General features: G+C 52.6%; 1 long non-coding RNA gene and 2 other non-coding genes across 3 annotated transcripts; 1 reads left to right on the top strand and 2 right to left on the bottom strand.

The window, feature by feature from the left end:
• Window positions 1-438: 438 nt before the first annotated feature.
• LOC115496076 (uncharacterized) lies at window positions 439-3,415 on the bottom strand. The gene is made up of 3 exons (XR_004368475.3): window positions 2,878-3,415; window positions 1,107-1,146; window positions 439-998 (listed from the first exon to the last, which is right to left on the bottom strand). It is a non-coding gene; the product is annotated as an uncharacterized lncRNA (long non-coding RNA).
• Window positions 3,416-5,251: 1,836 nt separating this feature from the next.
• TRNAA-CGC (transfer RNA alanine (anticodon CGC)) lies at window positions 5,252-5,323 on the top strand. The gene has a single exon. It is a non-coding gene; the product is annotated as a tRNA-Ala (tRNA).
• Window positions 5,324-5,538: 215 nt separating this feature from the next.
• Window positions 5,539-5,609, bottom strand: TRNAG-GCC (transfer RNA glycine (anticodon GCC)). The gene has a single exon. It is a non-coding gene; the product is annotated as a tRNA-Gly (tRNA).
• Window positions 5,610-7,898: the final 2,289 nt, after the last annotated feature.

The following is a 7,898-nucleotide window of genomic DNA, read 5'->3' on the forward strand; positions in this document are numbered from 1 at the left end:
CAGACAGACAGACGGACAGACGGACAGACGGATGGACAGACGGATAGACAGATGGACAGACAGACAGACAGACGAACAGACGGACAGACAGCGTTTCCGTGCGGGCCGAGCGCGGCTGGAGCCCGTCCGTGTGAGCAGCAAACAGCTCCTCCGGCAGAGCTGCACGGGCTGTGAGCAGCGCGGGGCTCTGACCACCGGGCCAGTGATAGCTACAGGCAATTAATCATGCACAATAAACAGTGTTTTCTGCAACACCTGAAGCGCAGTGAGTAAAAAACCACTGATTTGAGAAGAGTAGTATTAAATAAAACTATGCAAAAAATGAAGCTCAGCCTGCACACTGAATGGAGGAAAGCCTGGGTTTTATTCAATTTTAATTAAATGGGATCTGGTTCTTCAATATGGAAAAACTAGATTAAAACTGAGGCAAAAAGTAAATAAAAATACATTATTTTTTTGGTTGAGGGAGCTTTAATAATAAGAGGCATCATAAAGAGAGAAATCAAAACTGGATTGTACATTCACCAGGTTGTTCAATACAAAAGCCAACAAAATTAGCCCATATTGATGTGACAAGCAAGAAGAAATATATTAGTTTCCAGCTCACAACATTCCACTACAAGATATCATCGGAAAACCGAGTCAATTTTGATATCAGTCAGATCCCCATTAAATGAGGCCGCACTTCCAGCAGCAATCCCACAGGCCTGGCCCCTGCAGGCGCACAGGAAAGGAGAGAAAATGGATTTATTGCCACCCCTCCACTGCTCCCCAGCGGGGCCTGGTGGGCAAGGGCTGCCAGGCTCGGGGTGCCCACCGCAGCCACTGCCACCTCTGGGGGCAGGAAAGCCCAGGAAAGGTTTTATTTTAATATCTGCAGTGCTACTGAGGTCCTCGTGTTTGAAATGATGCTGTGGAGCAGCCTGGATAATGAGTGTTGTCTGGTGCTTGTCATGGGAGGTGACGTGTTCCAGGGATATAAATATGTATTTCCAAAGCTGTTCCAGGAAAAGAAACAAAAAAATGGCTCCAGGAGAGAGTTCCTAATATCCATACCTTAAAAATGTGATACTCAGCAAACAAACTGAAAAACAAAGGTTTCTTACCTGAAGTGTTTCTGCTCACTGGGGACACAGCGAGAGAGAGCTGCAAATGGAGAATGAGTTTTAGGGAATCGGTCAACATTGAAGGAAATATGAATATAACATTAACAATAACATGAACTATATTAGTTCTATATTATATGAATTATACTAACGATTATAGCAATAATAATAATAATAATAATAATAATAATAATAATGATAATAATAATAATAATAATAATAATAATAATAATAATAATAATAATAAAGAAGTATACTTTTAAGGGTTGGGGTAAGATATTTGAATCAGGCATTCTCCAGGCTAATGTGGAGTGTCCTGTTGAGTGATCTGCTGCAGGGACAGTTCCTTGTAACCCGGGAGTTGTGCTACAGCCTGGCAGGATGGCAGGAGCCTCCTTGTGCCTCCAATCCCGAAATGTTCATTTTCATCTCTGATTAAGCTGCAGACCAGTCGAGGCTCCTTTTATTAAGTCAGGCAGACTCCTACCTGCTTCCCGAGGGCTAAATTTGGCTGGCAAAGCCATTGTAATATTGTGTAATTAATTTGCCAGTCAAATAATTTCTGCAGGGCTCTAATTTACTTATCTGTCTGCAATACTAATGAATCTCCCAGCTCAGTGCTTTAATCATGTTTTCTGCCTTTTTATCCCCCTTTTTAACTCCAGCTTTCCTAATTGTTTACTATAGGCTCATCTGTAACCTGTATTTTGGGGCTGTGTTTGTTCTCACAACAAAAGGCAGCCAAGCATGTGAACTCTGCAGTTCTCCTTCATGGCTGGGAGCTGCTGGAAGCCTTCCTTGCTTTATTCTTCAGTTCCAGCAAGCAAGAGAGCTGAGTCAATAAAAATCAAGATGCAAAAAGCCAGGAGAAAAAGCCATTTGTATTTGGAGGACTTAAGGTGGTAACTTCATTCCAGGTCGTGTGACCTGTGTGCAGAACTTCCTAAAGGTCATTCCGAGCACTCTAGTCCCTGATTAGTGCCAGTGGGTAAAATATGTTCCCAAAACCTGGGCATGACACCTGAGGACACCACTGAAGGGTGGCCCTGGTGGTGCTGGGTGGATGCTTGGACTCGATTATCTGAAAGCTCTCCTCCAACCCTAACGATTCTTTGACTCTTTGAAATGTGACATTGGCAGGTTTTTACTTGTTTAACTTTGCAAATCACAAGTCTGTAGTAAATTTTTGATTTTCTAATACATTTATTACATAAAGTACTGTAGTAAGGGCCTGTTCCTGTAGTGTTAAGCACTTAGGTGTCCCGCCAACACACTAACTCTGATGTTTGTCACTTCACAGTTTTCCTAACCTCTAACAGAAATGTTTTTTGAAGGAGAGCAGGAATGCTCAATAAAAGATAAATAATCATACAGAATCACAGAATCCCTGAGGTCAGAAAAAGCCCTCCCAGATCACCAAATCCCAGCTGTGCCCGATGCCCACCCTGTCCCCAGCCCAGAGCCCTGAGTGCCATGTCCAGGCCTTCCTTGGACACCTGCAGGGATGGGCACTCCAAACCTCCCTGGGCAGTGCCAATCCCTGAGCCCCTTTCCATGGGGAAATTCCTGCTGGTTCCACCCTGAGCTCCCCTGGGCCAGCCTGAGGCCGTTCCCTCTCCTCCTGGCCCTGTTCCCTGGGATGATCCCAAATCTCCCCGGCTGTCCCCTCCTGGGAATTGTGGAGAGCCCCAGGGTCCCCTCCAAGCCTCCTTTTCTCCAGGCTACGAGGATGGAATTCAGGCTGGAATTCTGCACCCCCTTATTTGGATACCTCAAAGAAATGGATGATGCAGCCGCGTGATGAAAGAAAGATAACTCGATGTATTTCAGTGTAAATGTCCGGTGCCACTGCCGCGGGCTCAGGTGTCACACAGGGGTGCCGGACACACCTGGGAGCGGAGACCTGCAGCTCTGGCGTTGCTCCAGGGCTGGATGCAGCACCTGAATCCTCTTCACCGGCTTGTTTTACAGTGCTGGGCTCTGCTGCTGCATTCTGCTGGATGAGAGCTGGGTTTTCAGAAGGAATCCTGGCTGTAAAGGCGGAATCCTGGAGGCAGTGCCGCAGGAGGAAGCGGTGCTGGAAGGACACACGGACTCCCCATCAGTCTCCTGAGAGCCCTCTGTGATCCCTGTCCCGTTCCTTCGGAGCACAGCCCTGGTCGGGCTCGCAGCGTGGGGAGGAGATGCTGCGGGCACAGCGGGAGCTCACGCGGGTGTCTGAGCAGAACCGAAGCGCAGAAAGCTCCGATCAAAGCAAAGCCCATCCCGGGGCAGGGGTGGCCGGCAATGAGTGAGTTCATCCATCCCAGCCAGGACCGCGGAGGAGCCCCGAGAACAGCCGCGTTGTGTCCCCCGATGGCAGCGCACAAACCCGAACACAAAGGGCTGAATGTCCCACACACAAAGGGCTGAATGTCCCACACACAAAGGGCTGAATGTCCCACACACAAAGGGCTGAATGTCCCACTCGGGGACAGCTGAATGCGGATCTTGTGCCGCCGTCCAGCCGCACTGAAACAAGATGAGCCGGAGTTTCCTGGCAGCGGGGCAGGACCGGGCTGTGAGGGACCAGGACCGGGCTGTGAGGGACCAGGACCGGGCTGTGAGGGACCAGGTCCGGGCTGTGAGGGACCAGGACCGGGCTGCTCCCTGCTGTCTGTGACCGCACAGCTCCGGTCGGGCTGGGCTTCCCACCCCGGCATCATCCATCCATGGATTTTCCTCCCTTGCACTTATCTTCTCCCGTATCATCCTCGTGTGAGCCTTGCCTGAACAATTCACCTTATCCCGTGTCTGGTGGGTGATGAGGTGTACAGCGTATTTGGACCAGGCTGGATGAGGAGCCTTGTTTCACCTCAATATAGGCACAGGGACAGTAATTAAATACTTGCTGATAGGCTTCGGGTGTGGAGCTGCTCTTCTCAGCAGGCAGAATGTGCTCTGCCTCCATCCCAGAGGGGAAGTGTCACAACTGGGTGACTGTCCATCACAGCTGACTAATCCATAACAGCATGGTAATATCTGTATTATTCATTTTTGGCTATTCTGAACTCTACAGGAAAGTAAACAAAAGGAGGGAAAAATGAAGAAAAATATTTAAATTGCTTTGTGTTTTTATTACAAGGTTGGTACTAGCGCCCTTGGCTCAGCCTGGTGAGGAGCCACGGCCACTCTGCACCTTAGGCTACACACAAACCAGAGATTGCGTGTTTAGGAAAACCAGATCCAGTTACTCCCAGAAAGCAGCTTCCTAAAACCTGGCTGGAAGAAAGTCAAGCTGTAAGTGCTGTTTTCTGACAGGATGGAAAACCTGAGTGGCCGAGGTTATGGATGTCAAAATGGGAATGGCTGGGTGGGGAAAGGCCCTGTGGGATCAGTACGGCCGCTTGTGGGAGAATAAATTAAATATTAATTTATAAATTAAATTAAATAAAAAATTAAATAATAAATTAAATATTAATAAAATAAAATAACGAAACCGAATACATTAAATCCAGCATTCTCCCCTGTGAGGGTGGGCAGCCCTGGCACAGGCTGTGGCTGCCCCTGGATCCCTGGCAGTGCCCAGGCCAGGCTGGACACTGGGGCTGGAGCAGCCTGGGACAGCGGGAGGTGTCCCTGCCGTGGCAGGGTGGCACTGGGTGGCATTTGGGGTTTTACCCCGTTCCAGACTGTGACACTGCGGGCTAGCTCACTGCCCACCGAGGGGCACGGCGATGGTGCACGGTGGCACCGGGCAGCCCCTGCGAGGCTGCAGGACGGTGCTGGGTTTGCTGGTTCCTCCCGGTCAGCACCGGGGCTCCAAACGCGCTGGGACCCGGCGGGACCGGCACCGGGGCTGCCCCGGGCCCGGGGCTCTGCCGGCGGCTGCCGCACACGGACGGGCCGGTGCCGCCCCGGGGCTCCGTGTCCCGCCCCGGGGCTCCGTGTCCCCGCCCCGGGGCTCTGTGTCCCGCTCCGTGTCCCATGTCCATGTCCCGTGTTCGTGTCCCGCTCCGTGTTCCGTGTCCCGTGTCCCGTGTCCGTGTCCCGTGTCCCGTGTCCGTGTCCCGTGTCCCGTGTCCGTGTCCCGTGTCCGTGTCCCGCCGCAGACCGGGCCCAGCCGTGCTCCATTCGGGGGCGGCGGGCGCGAGGCGCTGCCAGCCGGGGATGTAGCTCAGTGGTAGAGCGCGCGCTTCGCATGTGTGAGGTCCCGGGTTCAATCCCCGGCATCTCCAGGCGCTTCTTTTGCTTTTTATTTTATTTTTTTTTTTTCTCTCCCGTCTGCCCGCGCGGCCGCTGGTTCCTCGGAGCCAGGCCAGCGGAACGGCACGGCACGGCACGGCACGGCACGGCCAGCCCGGTACCGCTTCCCCCGCCCGAGAGCCCCGCGGGGAAAATGAAAGCGCTGCGGCCACAAAACGCAGCAGCTGCTCCGCCGGCAAAAGGGAACTGCATTGGCCGGGAATCGAACCCGGGCCTCCCGCGTGGCAGGCGAGAATTCTACCACTGAACCACCAATGCGCACTCGATGGGTGCTCCCCGCCCCTGGCTGAACCGGCTCACTGCCGGCACCGCACCCATGGCACCCATGGCACCCATGGCACCCATGGCATCGATGGCACCCACAGCACCACTGGGACCGCTGGCACCCATGGCACCCATGGTATCGATGGCACCCATAGCACCGCTGGGACCGCTGGCACCCATGGCACCCATGGTATCGATGGCACCCATAGCACCGCTGGGACCGCTGGCACCGATGGTACCAATGGCACCGATAACATCCATGGTATCGATGGCACCCATAGCACCGCTGGGATCACTGGCACCGATGGTACCAATCGATGGCACCGCTGGGGCCGCTGGCACCCATGGCACCCATGGCACCCATGGCACCCATGGCATCCATGGCACCCATAGCACCGCTGGGACCGTTGGCACCAATGGCATCCATGGCATCGATGGCACCCATGGCACCCACAGCACCGCTGGGACCGCTGGCACCGATGGTACCAATCGATGGCACCGCTGGGGCCGCTGGCACCTATGGCACCGATGGCACCAATAACATCCATGGCATCGATGGCACCACTGGTACCGATGGCACCGATGGCACTGCGGGGACCGATGGTACTGATGGCACCTATGGCAGCAATGGCACCGCTGGCACCAATGGCACTGATGGTACTGATGGTACCGATAGCATCAATGGCACCAATGGCACTGCCAGCAGCAATGGCACCACTGGCACCGCTGGCACCAATGGTACCGATTGCACCGATGGGACCGATGGCACCAATTGATAGCACCACTGGGACTGATGGCATCGATGGCACCATTGGTACCGCCAGCACCGATGGCACCGCCAGCACCAATGGCACCGATGGCACCGATGGCATCGATGGCTTGGATGGCACCAATCAATAGCACCAATGGCACCACTGGGACCACCAGCACTGCTGTCACCAATGACACCAATGGCACCAATGGCATCAATGGTATCGATGGCACCGATAGCACCACCCGCACCGATGGCACTGTGGGACCACCGGCACTGCTGGCACCAATGGCACCGATGGCATCGTTGGCACCGCTGGCACCGCACCCACCTGCTTCGTTCTGCCTCTCAGCCCCACGTGCTCACACAGCGCTTTTCAGCCCCATTTCCAGGGGAAAAGCTTTTCAGAAGCCAGCACCAGCCATTATACATTTTTCCTCCAAAGGGTTAAAAAAGCCCCTGGCAAAGCGTGTAATGCACCCATCATACACCCCACAGGGTCTGGGCTGAGTGTTGGTTTTGGGCTTGTTCGTCTCTCACAGGTGCAAGATGTCACTAATCATTATTTCTGTAATAATTTAAAAAACTTTTTTTTCCCTCAGCATATTCATTGAAAACTTCTTTTTTTTCTAAGCATTCTGTTTGTATCAGGGATAAACTAATAAGCAAGGAGTGATGTAATGGAAGAACTTCAGGAGTTTGCAAGTGAAGGTTTCCAAGATTCTTTACCCCTAGCACTAGGGTTAGAGTCGATCTTAAAGGTCTTCTCCAACCTACATGGTGCTATGATCATTCTTTACATTTAAAAGCTTTTGGATCAAGTCACAAACGTGTATTTTTGTCCCTTTTCCATCCTGGAAGGACTTTGCCAGAGGAGGCCAACAGTTAAGGCCTCGGAGGCTCAGTTGATCCACAAAGGAGTCATCAGGGTGTGCTCAGGATGGTCTCTGTGACTCGCCAGGTGATGACATTTCAGCACACTGTGCCCGTGTGTGGTGACCTCAACAGTGAGTCCTAGATTGCACTGTGACACGGCCACGCTGTGTCCCAAAATAAACCATGCACGCTCCTGACACTCAGTTTGCCTTGGACACGCTCCCACCAACACCACATGTGAGCCAGAGTCCAAGGAAAAGCTGCAACGAGTGCTTCACATCTAGGGAACACTGAGATTTACGTATGAAAGTGCTGGAGAACACCAACCAGGCAGGAGGAACAGCTACAACCGCCCACCTCAGCACAGGTCAGAAGCAAGCGTTTTCTGCTTCAGCTTTCTGGCACTGCAGGTCCTGTTCCAGTGTCCTGCGTGTGGATGTGCAGGAACAGCACAGTGTAACACCCCAGCACAGCTCCTTTCCTTCTCAGCTTCTGCTGGCAGAAGGTGACACAATAAAAGCTGTAAGTAATAATGGTTATTGAGGCTGTGGCTTACGGTTGGGTTAGTCAGCCTAGCAAAGCTGTTTTCTCAGACAAGCCCAGGACCAAAACCCCCCAGGCACTTAGGCAAACGCTGTTCACATTGAGAAGCCCCT

Source organism: Taeniopygia guttata, chromosome 7 (assembly GCF_048771995.1).
Source record: "Taeniopygia guttata chromosome 7, bTaeGut7.mat, whole genome shotgun sequence".
In the NCBI taxonomy this organism is placed as follows: domain Eukaryota; kingdom Metazoa; phylum Chordata; class Aves; order Passeriformes; family Estrildidae; genus Taeniopygia; species Taeniopygia guttata.